The following is a 6071-nucleotide window of genomic DNA, read 5'->3' as shown; positions in this document are numbered from 1 at the left end:
CCAGTTCCTGCCCAGCTGGTGACCTCCCGCCTCACGGTGTCTGCCGGTCGCAGCGGTGGTGTGTGACGCCCGCCCACCGGCCCGCGCAGGACCCACGGCTTCCCAGGCACCCTTCCTCCTGCCGCAGCACATGCCTCTGAGAGGGCTCTGCCGCCGGGATCCCTGTCCTGTCCTGCTGCTTTACGGTGTCTGACCCAGGCTCTGGCGGCGGAAGGGCTTCCCGAGCTCTGCGCGAATGCAGTGGGGCTCCCGAGTGCCTGGTGGCTGGATTGCAGGGATCCTGCCCAAGAACCCAGTGTGTCCAGCCTCCAGCACTGGGCCCCCAGAGCCATGTGGAGTGGAGCCATGGGGGAGGGCGGGTGGGCCTGGGTGGGTGGGCCCAGGACTGAGGGAGCAAACCGGGAGGAGGAAAATGGCTTTCCGCCCGACCCCTCCTGGCGAAGGTCCGCTTCCCCCGAGAGCTGGGCCGCCCACCTTGTGGGCAGTCGGGGCAGCATTTGCCAGAGCGTCCAGGAGAGCCCCATGGGCGAGAATCCAACCACTATTTTAAAATAAATAAATAACTGCCCTGGCTGGTGTAGCTCAGTGGATTGAGTGGGGGCCTGAGAATCTCACGATCGAGGTTCAATTCCCAGTCAGGGCACATGCCTGGGTTGCAGGCCAGTTCCCAGCAGGGGATGCACAAGAGGCAACCATACATTGATATTTCTCTCCTTCTCTTCCCCTCTAAAGATAAATAAATAAATATTAAAATAAATAAATAAAATGGAGAAAAATCAAAGCCCATCCCCTCCCTGGTCGTTTGGGACCTCGCTCGGGAGGATCGAGAGGCCAGCAGACCGGGTGGCTCTGAGGGCAGAAGCCATTTCCGGAGTTGGAGCGAGTGAATGAGCAGGTAACTCCAGGTGTGCACGGGGCCCACCGTGGGCGCGGGGACATACTCCACTCCCAGCACCCGTCCAGAAGTCTGACGCGGACGAGGACCAAGGCCACCCGCTGGGGCCTGAAGGGAACAGTGCCTTGTCCACAGGGGTACTGCTGGGCCCTCCCGCTGACCCCCACCCCTGCCCAGCCACCGTGGGTCACGGTCCCCCACCCAAAGGGGCCCAGTGGCCTCTGCTGTGGGTGGCAGGGGTGGGGGTCTGGCCCAAGGTGGGGGAAGGTGGGCCTCAGACCAATCGGCACAATAGAAACACAAAGCCCCCGTGTATGTGCTGGGGGCCCGGAAGGGGACTTGCTCACCCTACTGGGAGGTGGCATCTGAGAGGAAGGGGTGTGTGGGCCAGGAGGACCGACGGCGTGGAGCCCAGGCCTTCTGGGAGCTGGGCACAGGGCCCACCCCGTCTCGGTGGCCTCGTGGCTTTCATGGGGTAAGTGGGGAGAGGAAGCAGGAGAGGAGCCCTTGGGGCCGACTGCCCAGAACTGGGTCAGCGGTGTGGGGTCAGGCGGCGAGGGGTGACACCAGGGCCTCAGCCCTGGTCAGTGTCTCCTCCAGGTGCACTCTCCAGAGGTCCCCGCAAGCCCCTCGCCCTTGGCAGGCAGGGTAAGGCCAGGCCCTGTCCCACTGCGCCCTCTAGAGGGCAGCCTGGGAACGGCAGGACAGAGAGAGCCAGCCCGGGCATGGGGTCCCCCTGCTCCTGAGAACGGGCTGCCAGGATGCCCGAGTCTGAGTGACGCAGACACCCCCGCTGCCGGGCAGGCGGGCCCCCAGCCAGGTAGGCCCCTGCCAGCCGTCCAAGCTCCAAGCAGGCCAGCCTGTCTTGTCAGTGTCCAGCTCACGGGGCCAGCCCAGGCCAGCCCCGAAGCCCCAGGCGTCCTGCCCTCCACTTCCCCACCAGAACACGGTGCTCCGAAGATACCTGCTGAGTGTTAATACAAGTTCCGCACAACAATAAATATCTACAGACGCGCTTTCCAACCAGAAGTTTGGAGTTCATCCGGAAGTCGATGGAAGTTACAGAAGCACTCTGGCCCCCCCGGAAGCTTCCAGAAGCACAGCCTCCAGCCTAGAGCTCTCTGCCCCAGGCCAGCAGCACGGCGTTGATCCTGATTCTGAGCGCTGCTCCTATGTCTCCCCGGGAGAGGACGTGCCTGGTCCCCAGCGGCAGTTGCCTCTGCAGGTCCTCTCAGGCCACCCCACCATGGTCCAGGCCGTGCGTTTCCAGAACGACACGGCCACCATAGCTTCCCCACGAGGCTGGAGCAAGGCGCGCACCCCTGTGCCTGCCGCACAGCCCCCCACACCCCAGGTCCTCGCTGCACAAGGCTGAGGAGCAGGTCTGCACAGTCGGCCCCGCTGACCCCCGATGCCTGTCCCTCACCACTGAGCTTGGCAGGTTCCACAGAGGCACCTGCCCCTCCCCCATCCCCACAAACCCAGCACCAGCACCGGCCCGGGCACCAGCCCCCTGGCCACATCCGGTTCTCCTTCCACGTCCTGGTGTTGGCACTCCGGACCCTCCCTGTGCCCTGGGCCCCACGCTGCTACAGCCAAGGGTGTGCCTTCCCGGGGGGCCCCCAAGCAGAGCCCCAAGTTCCCTCCTCGTGGTATTCACTCCCCTGTGAGCTTCACATGTGTGTCCTGGCTGCGCTGGGAGACCACAGACTCCCACAGCAGTGGCACGTCGGTGTGGACACCGATGGGCCCTGCCCATCACCACTCTGGTGTGGGGAGTCATGAGTGACATCCATCAACGGTACCAATTCATGGCTCTGAACTTGGACGTCCCAGCGGCCCTGGTGCTGAGGGCCACCAGGCCGGCCCACTTAACCGAGGTCTCCAAGAGGTCCCCAGTTTGGGCTGCAGCCCTGCTGCTGTCTCACCGTTCCCAGATGTCCCTGCGGCACGACCTTGCACAGGCGGCTGGTGGACACACGGGAGGGTCCCCAGGGCCACGGGCTGACCCCACAGCAGTGCCGTGACTCTGGGCGAGTCAGTCACCTCTGAGCGCCTGTCAATGGTCTGAACAGCAGCACTTCACTCGTGAGATCGTCCGAGAAGTTGGAATTCATGACAACACCGTGGGACATCACTGCCTGTTTGCGGCTGATGCCGCCATTATTGGTGATATTTTAAGGAAATTTTTGGCTAAAGATTAGGGGCCCCAAATTAATTAATAAATTGTTTTTAGGAATAAGCCCTGGCTGGTGTGGCTCAGTGGATTGAGCACTGGACTGTAAACAGAGGGTTGCCAGTTCGACTCCCCGTCAGGGCACAGGTCTGGGTTGCAGGCAGGGTCCCCAGTAGGGGGTGCACAAGAGGCAACCACACATTGATGTTTCGCTCCCTCTCTCCCTTCCCCTCTCTCTAAAAATAAATTAAATCTTAAAAAAATAAAAAGAAGTCAAGTAATTATTTCAGAATTCTAAAAAACCGAAATTCATTGGAAAGATTTTTTTTTTTACCAATCAGCCTTCACCTTCTATTCAATTAACCAAGCGAACAGTTCGGTTATTTCTCCGCCATGGTGGGGGGAGGGTGCATCCCGCACATCCAGGGAGCGTGGGGAGAGCTGCTGGGCCCCCCACCCCACCCCGGCTTCTGCCTCTCCGGGGTCTCCAGCCTCCCACTGGCTACGGGCTGCAGGTAAGCCGGGCTCAGACGAGCTGCCTGGGGTGATGTCTCCCAGCAGGGGGGCTTCTTGCCCTGCACCCTCAGCTCTGGCCTTGCTGCCGAGGGTGCCTGTGCCCTGTGCGCAGTGCCTGCTGCTCACCACAGAGCCAAATGCTGGTGAGCAGGCGGCAGGTTAAGCCACGGAGCCTGTGGCAGTGGGTTGCCCAGCAATCAAAGACGTTGCAGAAATCAGTGTGGATTCCTACATCATTTGATTACACAAGAAGTACACTGTCCTCATAAAAATTAAAGCTCCAAGGCTCTTCTCTCCCCAGAGGTCACCACTGTTACCAGGTTAGGGTGACTTCTTCCAGGTCTTTGCTAAGGGAGGCTGAGGTCTGTGTGACATCCGCCTCTGCCAGGTGCAAGCCGAGCGCCTCCCAGCAGCCTGCTCACCGCTGGCTGGTGGCAGTCAGGTGGGTTCCGCACACATGGAGAACCCAGAACCGTGCTGGCCCACAGCAAGCGCTCGGAGAATGTGCCTGATGAGTGGGAGCATTTTCTCGCACAGAGGGGCCCCAGGGCTTGGCTTCGTCATCGTGGGTGCCAACGAGAGGTATGCTCAGTGGGTCACTCTAGGACCATCCTCTGTGGTGGCTTCTGTCTTTGTTGGCTGCAAATGAACTGTGTTCTGTGTTGGTGGCTTTGGAAGCAGCTGGCAGGTGACCCAAAAGCCGTCCAGGCCCCGTGTGCAGGTGCAAGGGACTCCCAGGGGTCTGCTGGGACGGGTGACAGGGCTGGCCCTACAGCAGCTGGGGGATGAGCGGCCTGTGCCCCAAACAGGCTCCAGCAGAACTGGCCGCCTCCTGGGACATATCTGCCACCTTCACACTGGGAGCTGGATTGCACCTGTGGGGTGGGGGTGGGGGCGGAGTCACAAAGGTCCTGGTGGGGTTTGGGGCTGTTCCCAGGGGAACAAAGGAGCGCAGACGGCAGGTGGGAGGGAGGCTCTGCCTCCACGCCGCTTGGGCTTCAGGGTTTTCCATTAGCCCTGGGTTTGGGTAGCACGTGCTGTTGAGTCAGAGTGGGTGTCAAACCCGGGCCCCGAGGTCCACCAGCTGAGGGAGCAGGCCCAGACTGCCGTCCCCTGTGCCCTGGGGTCAGAGTACACCCTGGCCGAGGGAAGAGAGTCTGCACACCAGGTGTGGGGAGCCCAAAGCGTGCTGCCCCACAAAGTGAGGGCTGTACCGGGCAGGGAGGAGAACAGGACAGGGCTCTGGGTGGGAGCAACTTGAAATTCAGCCCCAGCAGGGTTCGTTTGGGTCAGCCCAGGAGGCTGCGGTGAAGTCATGGCATCATCTGTCACAGGGGCGAGTGTTCGAGCCACAGCACATGGTCACTGATGCAGGTTGGGGTGGAGATGGGCCCAGAGCTCTGCCGGGCCCGATCCCTCATCTCCCTTGGCTTCTGCCTGCCCGTGGGGCCCCCAGGAGGACAAGCCCAGGACCAGCCTCCTGGAAGGAAGGAGACGGAGGAGGGATGGGGGCAGGCAGGCGAGTGGGTTTGGGCACCACAGTTCAGCAGGGCAAGCCCCACACGGAGCGGAAGGGCGGGGAGGGGGCTCTGTCCCTGGGGGCTGACGGGTGACTCAGCACCCGAGCCGCCCTGTGGGGTCAGCAAGTCCTCAGGGCATCAGCGTCTTTGGGATGCAGCTCCTGTGACCACAGCACGAGGGGTTCTGGGGGCTGCCAGAGCCTTTCGGGGTTCTTAATTAAAGTCTTCATTTGGGGATCTTTGCAGATTCCACGCGGCCATAAGACGTAAAGCCCAGAGGTCCCAGGCACCCTGTCCCCAGCTTCTGTGGCAACAACATCGTGGGAACCCTATTGGGGACCAGGACCAGGACTGGGGCCGGGACCCTGATGCTCTCAAGACATGGACCCTTTCAGAGCCCCTCGGGTCACCTGCTGCAGCGGGGACCACGTCCCTCTGGCCCCCACCTCCTCCAACCCCTGGCAGGCACGAGCCTGCTCTCCGAGTGGTCATGTTGTCATTTCAGTTTGTTTAGTTGGCACCATGGGTATGGGACCCTTGAGACCAGCACGGTTCACCCGGTCAGAGAGTCTCCCAGTGCGCAGCTCTCCGAAGCTGGCTCCTTTGCATTGCCGGGTGGTGCCCAGTGGCGTGGACGCACCACAGCCTGTCCCACTGTCTCCCTGTGGCAGGTGGTCTGGACCAATGCCCACCCGGGGGAGTCACGAATAAAGCTGCCGTGCAGGCTGCGCACAGGTGTTGCGTGATTTCCTCCAGAAAACTGCCCCGGGTGCAGCTGCTGGGTCATGTGGTGGTCGCAGCATGTTCAGTTTTTACAGAAACCACCAGAATGTTTTGGAGAGGGGCTGCACCACGCTGTGCTCCTGCACCCCAAAACGCTTCCCTGGGTGCCTGCTTGTGGTGACGACAGGGGGCCCCGGAGTGGGTCTCAGACCGCTGAGCAAAGCCAGGTGGCCACGACGCC

Source organism: Sturnira hondurensis, unplaced genomic scaffold (assembly GCF_014824575.4).
Source record: "Sturnira hondurensis isolate 20B ecotype Veracruz unplaced genomic scaffold, ASM1482457v3 Scaffold0009733, whole genome shotgun sequence".
Lineage (NCBI taxonomy): Eukaryota > Metazoa > Chordata > Mammalia > Chiroptera > Phyllostomidae > Sturnira > Sturnira hondurensis.
This window is presented reverse-complemented; position numbering follows the sequence as displayed.